At 38.0% G+C, this 15,965-nt stretch overlaps 1 pseudogene; it reads right to left on the bottom strand.

Annotated features, from left to right (window-relative positions):
* Positions 1–1,106: 1,106 nt before the first annotated feature.
* LOC148691426 (ubiquitin C-terminal hydrolase 13-like) lies at positions 1,107–15,420 on the bottom strand (annotated as a pseudogene).
* Between the last annotated feature and the right edge of the window lie 545 nt (positions 15,421–15,965).

Below are 15,965 nucleotides of genomic sequence, written 5' to 3'. Positions count from 1 at the left end.
GCAGTATCCAGAGGGTCACGTGCGTGCGCACAGGCAAATGGCGGTGTGTGATCTTTCCTCGTACACTGGTATTTTCAAGCCTTTGTTCAAGTGGTGATGTCATAAATTCATAAACAATTGGAAACTTTACACAATTGGCACTGGACTTCTCCACTTTTATACAATCCGCCAACTTTAATTTTTTTGTTCAAAAATGTTTTTAGAAAAATTGTTTCTAAATTCCAAAAGCACTTTAAGTGCTTTCTACAAGAAAAACCAATTATGTACTTTCTAGAAAAAGCACCAATTATGTACTTCTTCCGGGGAAGCACTTGAAATGTTTTTTCATGATTTATTATCATTTTTACTAAAGATTATTTCTATTTTAAAAGTATATTCAAACGATCTTTAAATTTATTTAAATTTAAATTATAGAAACGAGGATACAAACTTTGATGCCGGGGGTGATGCATACTACTGAACTTAGCTGATGATTATTTTGAAGAATAAAGTTGCCCCTCGCTTTGCCCGCCTAACCTTTCGATTAGCTGATGATTGTATTTAGTTCGAGGAACATCCTTTTGTAATACGTGATTTGATTAAGGAGATCTCCCTCTCTTATACTTCTTAGCCTTTGAGCATTTTCAATGAAATTATGCCGCTTTATTAAAAAGAAAAAAAAAAACTTCTATGTTATTTATGACCTTTCACGTTTAGTTTTAATGAAAATTAGGTAAAACTTTAACCATGTTAGCTAGTAAACAGGTTATTCGGGTCATCTAGTGCTATACACGTAATAATCACATTACGTTCAGCTTTTAGAATTGAAATTCTCGTGTTTGTTTTTTACCTTTATCGTGTTTCCTATGTGTATCATACAATACTAATTACATTAGTTATAACCATTTGAGTATTTCATACTTTAGCTTCCAAATTCTATGTTTGATTCAATATCATTTCGCTTTGATAATAAACTTAGTCTAGTAATAGAATAGCGGAGGAAGGATGGCGATGGAAAGATATGTAGAAGAAATGTATAAGGAAATACGCACAAATGAAAGCAAATTGAATGGTTAGTAATCTACGTTGAGTACCAAGCAAGCAAAGCTACCTTAGGACAAAATCCAAAGTTTCTAATCAAAGTTTTATTCACACTTAAAAGCAATTTTTCAGTATATCTATAGAACAAGCCTGCTAGTGAAGCTTTCAAATTTGGAAAAGCTATCTGCAAAGCTTTGTTAAGAGGCTCCATTTCATCCGTTGCAGTTTTTGGATTCGCCGTTGCCTCTGCTTGCTTTCCTCAACTCGGGCCAGTTCAGCCTCGAGTCTTGCAACCTCGGCATCATAACAAGATTTTACCACGGCCGTGGCCTTAGGGAGATTACTTGCCTACGTAAAGGCGGATGGTTAGCACGAGAAGTTGGTTTCATAGAAGGGATAACTTCACAATACAGGAGACTTTTACCACGACATTCTCGGCTGTTCTAGGGACCGAGAATGCCGAGGTTAACAACTGAGAAGCACTTCAGTAATACTTGTAAAGCAGAACTTACCTGGCAGAGTTACTGCAGAAGCCCTCTTAGGAGCATTATCTGAGTGCTCCAACCCAAGATACTGCTGCCAAGCACCATAGGCATCCCGTCTCTAAGGAAAACAAAATTCATATACTGGAGTTACGAAAAACCCACGTACGCAATATCCATAACCGCAGTTCAGATTTACCCTCGGACATATAATATGAAAGCAAGGAGACTGGAATTATGATAGACCATAAACATACCTGCAATCGACTCCATACGATGTCTGGATCCTGCAAGCACTTTGGACAGCCACGTGACAATAATGCAAACTTCCACTGCACAACCGAAAGGGAAATAAACGAGGAAGCAAAATAAGAATCGATATTCATCTAATCGAAGAACCTGCAATATATATAAGGTTTGAGTGAAGCACCTTCGAAAATTCCTCATCGGGGACCTGCAATTTCCTTTGTACGTGTACCTTAACTTCAGTTAAAGTTTCACCTTCGTGGATGACGAGGAAGAAAGGTTCCCCGAAATTTTTTACTTGCTATTTGAAATGTATAAAGAGCAGTGAAGAAGATCATTAAGAAGAATAACAAGTATTTTCGTGCAACCATTCTTCATATTTAATTGAGATAGTAAGCCAATTTCTGATTCGAAAAAGAAAAACTCGCATTAAAATTATCCAAATTTCATTCATAGAAAAATGAATTCGAATACCATCTGATTCTTCTGTGCAGTCTCTTTCGTGAAGTTTTTTGGACAAATCAAGCGATCATAAAGACCCGAGTTTCTCTCCCCTTCTGCAAAGTGGTAAACTTGAATCAAGCGATCACAAACACCCAAGTTTTTCTCTTCTTCTGAAATCTGATACGCACAAAAATAGAAACAATTGACACTGGCATCAAGCCAATTCAGTCTGACACAATAAGCACGTTTGGTATGTAGGATCGGATTGGAATGGATGAGATTTCTTCATGAGTAATCCATCTTCTGCGATCTATCCAATCCTACGTACCAAACAAAACCTAAAGAAATGCAAACCCAAAGTGGAAAACCATCCTAAAGAAATGCAAATCCAAAGTGGAAAACCAAGTAAATATTACAATTCTTGCCCACAAGACTAGACTCTTACAGTCTATAAAGTGTTCAACTGAATAAAAGAAGAAAACTGTACAAGTGAGAAAAGGAACTTGCCTCCTCTGCATGCAAAGTCCAGAACTGGTTATTTATATTCTCAATTTTTTCATTGCATGGTATGGTCTGAAAAGTGAACACGAAATTATGAACGCTCCAGATTAAAACACATCAATTAGACAACGAAGTTTCTGATACAATCGCTGGAATCATGCATAATCAACACTAACAGGAAAAACATCCACTTCTGGCCATGGGGAAAATATGAACAGAAAAAATGGCTTACATGCTGATACATCTGACATACAAGAACAAGCAAATTACCTTGTAGATCTTGTGTTTGAAAACCTCAAGCAGTCTGAGCTCTGCATTTGGATGTGATAACTGTACCTATTTCAGGTACATCACACATTGACAAAGTCAGTTATACTAATATGCAAGTATAACAGAAAAAAATGGGGAGAGGGTGAGCCGCTGAGGGGTGTGTGGACGATTTTTTGTTGAGGATCTATCGTATATTGTTGACATATGATTATCATAGCCACATTGTTACAGATATATCGTGCTAGTAGGTCTTCACTCTTAGAGCATGTCAAAGCGATCACACTGTTCCATAAGAATTGTGTCATAAAAAAAAAAAAAAATTCAAAACACGAATGGGACTGATCGTATCATATGGTTGGCAAATATATTTAGATGAATATTGATGGATAGTCAAAAGTAACAATGCCGAAATAAAGAGACATCTAACCTTCCTTTTAAGTTCGTTAATCACATCCCCAACAGTACTCCATTTGGGCAATCTAATACTGTGAATCTCCAACTATGAACAAATTACAAAAGATTATGATGGACAATAGCGTAATACTCCATTTGGGCAATCTAATACTGTGAATCTCCAACTGTGAACAAATTACAAATGATTATGATAGACAAAATAGCGTAACAACGGTCCATGAGCAGGGAATCTGACCAAATATTTCTCTCAGACCTCATCTTTTGTAGCATTAAGAAAAGAAACTTTCAGACTTTTTAGGGCTTGCATTTCTGGCAGCGGGATGTCCAAGACTTCATAATACAGTACATCAGATCCCTGAATAGGGAACGACAATCATAATGAGCACCAATGATTCATGACGCTTATACAATTGACAGATGACAGAGGAAACTCAATATAACGGCACCTACTCGATCTTGAGGGATGAGCATTTCTTGTAAATACTTCACTCCCCGATAATTGATTGGTTGGGGCTTAGGTTGTTGAGAATACCAGCAATGAGCAGTGAGTCTGATTATGGTAGGATCTTCTAAACCAATTTGGCAAACCACGTTCTTCACCACATCATCTTATGTGTCTAGCTTTGACCTAGAAAACACGAAAAAAAGTTATAGCACTGAAGAACACAACAATGGACACTCCAACTACAACTATGAGAGACAGTGGTTCAAGGCAGAACTACTTACATCTCTAAAATAAATCCTCCTCCTTCGGTTTCTCCAAAGAACGGAAATGAACAATCTATAGAGTGTCAAATTGTTTAACATAGTTAGGTTTTTCTTTAAAAAAAGAACCTACGCTTACTCTTAAAGTAACAGAATAATGACCGTCGACAGTAAAACCAAATAAAAGGAGGGCCAAAAACCATTCAAAAGCTTCCATAGCCTGTACCTTGAAACTGTTTATATACTCCATAAACGAGGGGACATCAAAATATTTACGTTCTTCTTCGCATTCAAGTAGTGTGGATTTCTGAAAGCATAGGATGTCCCCATCTTTAATCTGGAAAACAAAGCATCAAATATTGTTGTGCTAGGATAGCACTAAACCACGCGGAACCAAATCAAGCTAACCCACAGAAAATATATCAAATGAAATGCAAGAACAATATAGAAAATAACACCAAGATTTTAACGAGGTTCCTCCACAGTCAGTGTAACTGGAGTACGTCCTCGGAGCAGTAGGAGCTCACCCAATAATCCACTATCAACCAAATGGGAGTTTACAAAGTGTTGGCAATCTCACAACCCAATTAACCCAATACACCCAAAAGCTCTCACACACCAAAGAAACAAATAGAGGAAGAAATATAATGAATAATTTATTCTCTATACATATAGCTCAAAGCTATTACAACAACAACTACTTTGGTAGATGATTACTAACCAAAGAGATGAGCTCTTTTCAAATGGGGAATGCGGCACCCCTTATGCTCTATGCCTCTGCAAATCAGAAAGTGCTCTCTGTTTTCTGCTCTCTCAACTCTCCCTTGCTCTCTACCACTCTTCCTTGCTCTCTCCCACTCTTCCTTCTTTCGGCCGCACTAATCAACACAAGGCCACTCACATTTTCTTCCCCAACATCATAATTGCTGCCATAATCATAAAAGCCACATTCAACGGAGCCGAATAAAAACAACCACCTTTACTTTTTTCTTACAACCATCATCATTCTGTCTCTACTCATAATGATGTCCACCAAACTTTTCTTTGTTTAATCACCTAAAGTTTTCTTGGACATTTGTCCACTTGGCCACTTGGCCAATTATTCAACAATCTCCACCCTGGCCAAGTTCCGAAAAACGCCATGATAAGCCAAACAACACAATTAACACACAACATCACTCCCAATCACTAGCAAGAGAACAACTCATGCCGAGCCAAATGCTCCAAAACTCCTACTGCTCAACGCCTTCTTTATATAGGCAAAATGTGAGCCAAGTTCAAGCAATGAACAAACTTGGCTACACCAACAACCTTAGTCAACATATCAGCGGGGTTGTCTTTAGTTGGAATCTTCTGGAGAATGATCTCCCCTTCACCAACTACTTCACGAACAAAGTGATGACACACATCTATGTGCTTGGTCCTCGGATGATGAACCTGATACTTAGCCAAATAAATGGCACTCTGACTATCACAATGTACCTCCACTGCTTCTGATCAACCCCCAAATCTCTAATCAGTCCATGTATCCAAATGGCTTCCTTTATAGCTTCAGCAACTGCCATATATTCAGCCTCTGTAGTAGACAAGGCAACAGACGACTGCAAAATGGACCTCCAACAAACTGGCCCTTTAGCCATAGTAAACACATAGCCTGTAGTAGACTTCCTTCCATCCAGATCACCTGCATAATCTGAATCAACATAACCAACAGCAAAATGACTAATACCAGAGTCATCCCTCTCAAAGCATAAACCAACATCTTGAGTACCATGGAGATACCTCAATATCCACTTAGCTGCTTGCCATTGCTCTTTACCAGGATTATGCATGTATCGACTCACTATGCCAACTGCATGAGCAATATTTGGTCTAGAGCATACCATTGCATACATCAAACTACCAACCAAATTTGCATATGGTATATTTTTCATTTGCAGCTTCTCCTTATCAGCTTTAGGACATTGTAGAGAACTCAATTTAAAATGAGGAGCCAAAGGGGTACTAACCGGTTTAGTTGAATCATGAACTCCAAACTTCCGAATCAACTTCTCAAGGTATTGTCTTTGATTCAAACAAACCAAACCCTTCTCTCTGTCTCTAGTGATCTCCATGCCAAGGATCTTCTTTGCTTCACCAAGATCCTTCATCTCGAACTCATTCTTCATTTGATTCTTCAATTTATCAATCTCTTCGACATTATTTGAGGCAATCAACATATCATCAACATATATCAACAAATAAATGAAAAACCCATCTTGCAACTTCTTGAAGTACACACAATGATCATATTGACTTCTAGAATAATTTTGGCCTCTCATAAATTTATCAAACCTCAAATACCATTGTCTTGGAGATTGCTTCAAACCATAAAGTGATTTCTTCAACTTGCAAAACAAATTCTCTTTCCCTTTCACTTTATACCCATCCGGTTGACACATATAGATCTCTTCATTCAAATCACCATGTAGGAAAGCCATCTTCACATCGAGTTGCACAAGCTCAAGATCATATTGTGCAACAAGAGCTAACATAATGCGAATTGAGGAGTGCTTCACAACTGGAGAAAAAATTTCATTGTAGTCAATGCCTTCCTTTTGTGCATACCCTTTAGCAACTAATCTTGCTTTGAATCTTACATTGCTTTTCTCATCAGCATTTTCTTTCTTGGCATACACTCATTTACAACCAATAGCTTTCTTACCCTTAGGCAATTTAGCTAACTCCCAAGTCTTGTTCTTCAAGAGAGAATTCATCTCATCACCCATGACATTGCACCACTTCTCCTTTTCCTCACTCTCAATGGCTTCCTCAAAATTGGATGGAATCTCATCAGTGAGCAAAAGCAACATAGTCACTATACCGAGCTGGCTTGGTAATTTGTCTTTTTCCTCTGTTCTTGGCAATAGACTCATGAGGTGAAACTTGCTCTTCAACTTGAATAGAATCTTCAAGTTCAACTTCTTCAACATCCTCATGGTCTCCTACTTCTTCACTTGTAGTGGCTTCGACATCAGCGGAAATAGGATTTGAAGTACTAGAGGCAACTTTCTCAAGCTCCACCTATTGGACATCTTTCACATTCTTTTCAGAGTCTCTAAACATATTTTCTTCATCAAATGTCACATCTCTGCTGATTACAAGTTTCTTCATCTCCGGGCACCATAACCTGTAACCTTTGACACCACTACTAAAACCAAGAAAGATAGCCTTTTTGGCTCTAGGATCAAGTTTATTTTCAGTTACATGAAAATAAGCAGGTGAACCAAAAATACGAATATAATCATAATCATTAGAAGGTTTTTCAGTCCATACCTCCATTGGCGTCTTACCCTGAACAGCAGCTGAGGGTAATCGGTTGATGATGTGACATGCATAAGTAACTGCCTCTGCCCAAAACGACTTGCTCAAACCCGATTGAGACAACATGCATCTAACCTTCTCAAGCAAGGTTCGATTCAATCTTTCTGCAACTCCATTTTGTTGTGGAGTTCCCCGGACACTAAAATGTCTCACAATGCCTTCCTCTTTGCAAACTTTAAAGAAAGGGTCGGATGTGTATTCACTACCATTATCCGATCTCAAAATCTTAATCTTTCTCCCAGTCTGGTTCTCAACCATTTTCTTCCAACCCAAGAAAATGCTCAACACGTCACTCTTGTGCTTCATAGTGTAGACCCAAGACCTTCTTGAATAATCATCAACAAAGGTCACGAACCAATGTCTACCACTCAAAGAGGGAGTCTTTGTAGGACCCCAAACATCCGAATGCACATAATCAAGAATGCCCTTCGTCTGATGTACAGCAGTACCAAACTTCACTCTAGTTTGCTTCCCCAAGACACAATGCTCACAGAAATCAAGCTTACAAGTCGTGGCACCTTTTAGAAGACCTTGTTTCACAAGCCCTTGTAGAGCTTTCTCACCGGCATGGCCTAATCTCATATGCCACAATCTAGTAGTATCAGAATCGGATGTGCCCATATTTTCTGAGACTACAGATGCTTCACCTGTCACAGTGCTTCCTTGCAATAAATACAAATGGCCACATCGAGGAGCTTTCATCACAACAAGTGCACCATAAGTCACCTTCAATGTCTGCGCATCTGAATGAAACCTGAAGCCCTTGGCTTCCAAAGTTCCCAAAGAAATAAGATTTTTCTTCAAATTCGGTACATACCGAACACCTGTCAACTCTTTAACCATGCCATCATGCAACTTCAAACGAACTGTACCAATCCCTTTTGTTGTGCAAGGATTGTCATCTCCCATGAACACAACACCGCCATCAAACTCTTTCAAGCTTGAAAACCAATCCTTGTGAGGAGTCATATGATGAGTACAACCCGTATCCAACACCCACTTAGTAGCACAATCAAATGATGAGGAAGTGGTTAAAGCAAAATCAGGAAAATCTGTTTCAACTTCAGCAACATTAGCTTCAGAACTTTCTTTACCTTTGGTCTTCAATTTAGGACAATCTTTCTTCCAATGGCCCTTATTACGACAAAATGCACATTCATCCCTTTCCAAAGGTTTTCTACCTTTAGAGTTTCCTCTAGGTCAAGACTGTGATTTTTTCCTACTAGAAGATGATCTTCTCTCCGATGATCTACCTCTAACAAATAAAGCTTCCGATGTACTATCATGATTTTTATCTCTATGCCTCATTTCATAATTCATCAAGGCATTTGACACATCTTCAAATTTTACAGTTTCTTTACCATGTATAATAGTGGTAACAAAATGCTCATAAGAGTCCGGCAAGGAATTCAACAATATTAAGGCCTTATCTTCATCCTTAATATCCTCATCTAAATTTAACAAGTCGGCAATCAACTTATTAAAAGCATCAAGGTGTCTAATCATTTTTGTACCTTCCTTGTATTGGAAGCGGTAGAGCTTTTTCTTCAAGTGTAGCCGGTTCTCTGCACTCTTCGTCATATACTTGTCTTCCAATTTTTGCCACAACACACTTGCCAATGTCTCCCGCATCACAAAATACTTCTGAGTTTTTGCAAGGCACAACCGAATTGAAGAGCAAGCCACAAATTTAATTTCTCCCATTCCGGCTTCGACATAGCTTCCGGCTTCTCTTCCAAAGCGGCAAGTAGATCTTGTTGAGCCAACACATCTTTGACCTCACATTGCCACATCCCAAAGTTGTTTGTGCCATCAAACTTTTCAACTTCGAACTTTGCATTTTGCACCGTAGTTCTTGCAAATCCGGAGCTGCTTCCAAAAGGATTCTCATCTTGCCCGTCTGACATTTTTGGCAATTAGACAGTACCCAAGAGCAACCAGTGCTCTAATACCAATTGTTGTGCTAGGATAACACTAAACCACGCAGAACCAAATCAAGCTAACCCACAGAAAATATATCAAATGAAATGCAAGAACAATATAGAAAATAACACCAAGATTTTAACGAGGTTCCTCCACAGTCAGTGTAACTGGAGTACGTCCTCGGAGCAGTAGGAGCTCACCCAATAATCCACTATCAACCAAATGGGAGTTTACAAAGTGTTGGCAATCTCACAACCCAATTAACCCAATACACCCAAAAGCTCACACACCCCAAAGAAACAAATAGAGGAAGAAATATAATGAATAATTTCTTCTCTATACATATAGCTCAAAACTATTATAACAACAACTACTTTGGTAGATGATTACTAACCAAAGAAATGAGCTCTTTTCAAATGGGGAATGCGGCACCCCTTATGCTTTCTGCCTCTGCAAATCAGAAAGTGCTCTCTGTTTTATGCTCTCTCAACTCTCCCTTGCTCTCTACCACTCTTCCTTGCTCTCTCCCACTCTTCCTTCTTTTGGCCGCACTAATCAACACAAGGCCACTCACATTTTCTTCCCCAACATCATAATTGCTGCCATAATCATAAAAGCCACATTCAACGGAGCCGAATAAAAACAACCACCTTTACTTTTTTTCTTACAACCATCATCATTTTGTCTCTACTCATAATGATGTCCACCAAACTTTTCTTTGTTTAATCACCTAAAGTTTTCTTGGACATTTGTCCACTTGGCCACTTGGCCAATTATTCAACAAATATATAGTATACTAGCGATAAGCAAAGCATCAAAACGGTTAATTCCTGTTATCGACACTTGTTTGCAATATGCAAGCATACAATTTAAATTTATATAGCAACAATTACCTGACTTAATTGCAACGAGGTCCTCTTGTTAACATTGACACAACTGACACTTGGATAAAACTGTATTTCCTGAATGTATCATTACAAGTAAATTTTTCTACTTAAGAATGCTACAACAGAACGTGCATCAAATAGTTATATGCATGCATACATACAGCGGACAATGTCTATGTAATGTATGTTATGGCACAGCTGATGCTAAAAAATTAATGTGAAACGAACCTGATAAAGTTCAATTTCTTCCTCAGGGGAAAACCCAGCCAGTTGATTTAACTTTACCAAAATTTCTATTGGCTCACTAGACCTCCTCACGTAAAGCCTACCAACAAAACTGGTAGCACAGAAGAAGCTTAAATCAGGTGGAGAATTATAGCTCTACTGATCGAGAGCATTTAACCCTACACCTAAGAACGGAGTTCGAATCCCCCCTCTCCCCTTCCCGTGTAAGTTGCAACAAAAGACTAAATCAGCGAACGAAAATGAGATGGAGAAAATATGTTAACTGAGCAGAAAGAGCCAGAGCCACCATAGTCCTTGTTTCTCTGGTTCATACAGCTTAAAGAAAAGAAGGATATCTTCGTTGGTCTTGTCAGGCACAGGAATTGCGAGTGGATCCTGGAGAAATTCAAAGAAGCACAAAAATCATGAGAAAGATGTATTTTCATAAAGCAATTGCAACTACAATGAGCCAAAAACCATGTCTAACAACAAGATAGAGTAAGATTGGATTACCGGCCCAAAATCTACTTCCAAAAATAAATTTAGCTTGGAATTTTTATGACTTTCACTTGATACTGCTGCGAGTTGTTCAACCTACGAAACACAAGTAGCCATCATTCTTTTTGCAGATGACACTGATGGGCTCCAATGTCAACCTCAAAACACAATTAACAAATCCATTCTTTAAGCACTACGCTAAATTTCTTATTCACAAAATAAATCAGCGGTCACAATCCTTCATAATTCGATGATAAACTCGAGTACCTCAGTCTCAGAGGCAACAAACAGTATATAACCCCATCCCTTGAAAAGAAAAAGGTAGCACTGAAAAGAGGAAATAGCGGGTTACCACTAAAACCAGGTGACGAAATAAAAACCATGAATTAAGAGAAAGACAATTAACAAATCCAGAGATAAAGCAGATAGGGTAGGAGCAAAGCCTCCAAGTAAAAGTCTTCTGTAACATTGAGATTTTTGAAAAAGTATGAAGTATGAAGTTTGAAGTACATACTGAATGTGATGCCTCCTGAAGTGTCAATGGACGATGGGGGCGATATGTGCAGTGTAATCTCTTGTGCCAAATCCAGAAACGCTGAAATTGCACTGGTATACCAAACACTTTTGCAAAATACTCCTGTGAACCATTTCATAATTAGAAATCTAAATATAAAGAGAAAAATACAGAATCCGCTCCAAAAGAAGAGAAAGGGGGAGGGGGGCGGGTGAAGGAAGAAGACATGAATACACAAAAGTAAGCATTTACCACGGTACCTTAAAAAGAAAAACGGAGTCTTTTGCTGAATACGAAAACTATAAACCTTTTCATGGTCTACTAGGTCAAAATGGAATTCCCTTCCAATCTGTTTTGCTAGGTCCTCATCTCGAGCAACCTAACCATACAAACAAATTTCTTCTGCCATTATTTTTTACGTACACCAGCTTCCTGCACTAATACGTCTGAACAAGCAGTGGTAAGAGCGTGGATAGACAGAAGCTTTTACCTTAACAATAGTATAAAGCCGCATTTTTGCCTCGTCTCCCCTTTTGCCCTCCTCCTCATGTTCTTCCTTCAACCGTATCTGAAATGAAACAAACAATGTCAGATCAGGTTTTCAGGTGGATACTACTTGAATGCAAAACTCAAAAATGATTTAATAGTATTGATTAGATGTAAGACAACCTCAGCTTCAATAACGACTGTATCATTCACCAAATAACCCGCATTTGGGTCATAAAGCTCACTAAGAGACATGAATGATGTACGTCCCTTGCAATTCTCTCTTGCATTGAACTGGTGTTGTGCGTCTACTGCGTCATACAAAGAATTAAGAATATGTAAGAACTGCACACGAAAATCAAGTTGCTTCTGACGAAACAGACTTCAAATAATAGTTTTGCTGCATCAGTGAAGCTCTTTACAATTTATATCAATAACTTTTCCTTAACTTGTTCCTGTTGCTTAATGGTTTTCCCATATGCAAACCAGGAAAAAAAAAAAAACATGGACCATTAAAATGAGAGATTTTTCTGAGTGCCCGGATCACAACACTTGAAAAAAAAAACCTTTCTTCTGCTTGTATAATAACATATGGCGTACCGTGTTTCTGACATGTTGAAAAATCTCTTCATTAAAATAAAGGAAAGATAACTAGGGTAACATTTTTTAAATCCACTTAGCCATTTTAATTTTGTTGGTTATATCCTTAATTTTTGTACTTTTTTCAACCTTCGAGAAATACAATGGCGTCTATAGAGAAAAGGGTGCAATATTTTTTATTTTTTATTTTTTATTTTCTTTATCTCCTCCTATTTTTAAAAGGTAAAAAATGGAAGTGAATGCTTCCAAACAAAATCACAACAAACCTTAGGGGTTGTTTGCGTAAATGACTCAAATGTTTATTTTCTGCGATGCCCCATGAACATCAATTTTGTCTCACTTTCTCCAACTTAATTTGTTCCACTTTGCCCCTGAAAATCAATGCCATAGAATATTAGTTAAGTCCTCTTATGTAGTTTGAGTGGATTCAAATATTTGTTAAGTCCTTTTACTAAATATATTTTTGATAATCCACGCGGTTGCTTATCATTGTAGCGGTGGGTCTCACACGTGTCACCACATACGCAAAATTATAGTTATTTCAGACTTTTTGATTAAAAGATAAAATTTACGAACTTCACAAAATTTAAAGAATGTGAGATAAAAATGGAGTTTCAAATGCCAAAAGAAAATAAGGCCGATAAAAAGAAATATACCTCTTTTCTTTGAGTACTTGCTATCGATACGATTGACTACAGCCAACGTGTAGTGCACATATCTACTCCACCCATATGGCAATGTCACAAAATCCGGTTCTCTACATTTTAAATACACGGCCAAGTAGTCCCCATTGTAGTCTCCGTTTGGATATATTATTAGTATCTGCCTGATCAAATAACCCAACAAATTCAATTACAATCAGCCAACTTCACGAGAACGAAAATTTGTCTTATTATCGGTTTTATGCAATCACGTGTCGATCTCTCGTTACGGAATAAACGACACAATATACACAAAAGTAAAATGAATTTTTGACTTGTTGATGGATGGAAAATACCATTTATAACCGCCAAAAATGATGTCATCAGAGTAGAGCTTGTTGGTCTGCAGACAAGTAAAGTTGTCAATTTTGCAATTGGGAAGATCCTCCACTTCAGCTGCTACCTTACCGACACACAATGAATACCATGAATTTTCAAAACCAAGACAAGTTCATACTGTAGCGGTCGTTTGATGACTATTTTATTTTAGTTTTTCAGTTCTCAATTTATATCACAAATATGAAAATGAAAAACTAAAAGCGAAACGGTTGTCTAATGAGTTAAAAAAAATTCAATAAATGACGAAAATGTTAGCTTCCTTACAGTGAGGCCTTCGACCACATCCGAGTGCGGCACGAAGCATTGTTGGTCCTCCTCTTTGCTGTGAGGAAATTGCTAAAATCAGACCTTTATTCGAGCAAAACCCTATCCCTATCCTACTGCAACACGAACTCCAGCCAGGAATGACCAATCGGGTCACGTTTCCGGCACCGGCGACCCCACACCCGGCATCCCGCATGAATATACCTTCCTCCTGCTTGGCCCATACCCGAATTTAATCCTATCCTACCCCGTGGTTTAGTGGGTTACCCGAGTCCGACCTCCCACCTTAAAAAATAAAAAAGATTTCTCTCAAACAAAATAATAATTTTTTTTTTACCTGAGTGTATAATAACTCTCACATATTATTGCTGTTAATTGGAGGTTTTAGATTTGATTTCGTTTATAGCAAGTTGAATACTAAATTAGCTTGATATAGCTAAAAGACTTATTGTGTGTGACTGAGTGTGAAATATCATGATTGTGTGTGACTGAGTGTGAAATATCATGATTAACTCTCTGCATCCAAAAGTTACAGTGAAAATAATTTATATAAGTATTTACGCTTACTATGTGTAAAAGAGATGCATACTATTCGCATTTCTACGCAACTATAGCTAAATGCTTCCATGCAATACATTTTTTTATCCACAAATTCGTAAATCAAGGAGCCAGTAAAGCCTTAGAGTTTTGCAACCATGAAATTGTAACTATTGAGAATGATTCATACGTTGATGGAAGGAGAGACCTTGCATGGATTTATAAGAGATTGAGCTACTCTTCATATTACTAATTGATTTTATGACAGACCCCAACTTTCTTCCAGCACAGATCTGCATGGCCAGTTCCATTCGAGCTTTGATCTGTTCGTGTTGGGCTGCAAACTCTTCGCCGCCTTGGGCAAATTCTTTCTCGGCAGCCACATACTTTGGGATTTCTCGCTCCAAAGACTCGATAAGTTCCTTGAGCCTTGAAGTGATCTTCAAAGGGATGCCACCTTGTTCAACCAAAGGTTTCAAGGCTGCAGTTAACTCGTCATGGGAACCATCCACGCAAAGTGTGTCTAGGTTGCTCCTTGCATGGAGTCTTGCAGTGCCGAATGCAGCCAAAGCCTCAGCTGATGGTGCACTGGTTGAAGTGTACTTCAATAGTTCATCCGCAGCAGACGATTGTCCCACTTCGATCTTTCTATGGAGAAGAAGGGCCAACCAGTACTTAGTGGGCATTATTTTTGGTTTCTATATCGCTGCTGGCATTTTCCGAAGTAAAACGAATTTTTTTATGTACACCGATACTTATATACTAGCATTTTCGGAAGGAAAAAAGATAGCGAAAATAAAGATGGAGAAGAAGTCTTTACCTCAACAATAGTATAAAGGTCCGGTTTTCCCATATCTGCTTTTGTCCTCCTTCAACCTTATCTGAATTCAAACAAAGCATGTCAATCATAGCTAGAACTCCAGCCTTTGGCATCTCATGTATCGGAATAACCATCAGACCAACAGAAAAATTAGAAAAATACCTGCTAGAAATTTGACCATTAGTAGAAAAAATATGGTCATTCTAACATCACTCCGTGTAAACTTTATTCTATTTATTAAAATCGCTCCTGCTAAAATTGCTGGGTCCTTCCATGTTTATACATATAAAATTCTTTATATACGACACAAGTTTTTTTTCTTCTCCTTTTGGAATAAGAAAAGATAAATTACAAAAAGAAGCCCTTGGGCAACTACTGTACTATTCCACAATCAAGCTGACTGACCATCGAATGTAAGATTGAACATCCAAACATGAGAATTTGAGGATCTCTAACCAATCTTAGCAAGAGCATCAACAGTGAAGTTGGCTTCACGGAAGCACATGTTTAAACTCCTTGCCTTGAAACTGGCAAGCAATCTTTTGGAAATTATGAGACTAGTTAAAGTTTGTCAAAATAGGGTTATTGCATTTGACACTAATTTAATCCGTTCATTATTCATTCGCTAACTGAATACACGACTTGCTAGGATTCTAAGCGTTGCCTTGCATACTCATAAAAGTTGATTTTGGAAAGGAAGTTTCTAGCTTAGAAGTAATTTTTCAG

This window comes from Pyrus communis, chromosome 14 (assembly GCF_041283825.1).
Source record: "Pyrus communis isolate YQ-2024b chromosome 14, ASM4128382v1, whole genome shotgun sequence".
NCBI classification, from domain to species: Eukaryota; Viridiplantae; Streptophyta; class Magnoliopsida; order Rosales; family Rosaceae; genus Pyrus; species Pyrus communis.
Note: the sequence above shows the minus strand (reverse complement) of the source record. Positions and strands in the feature narration are given on the sequence as shown.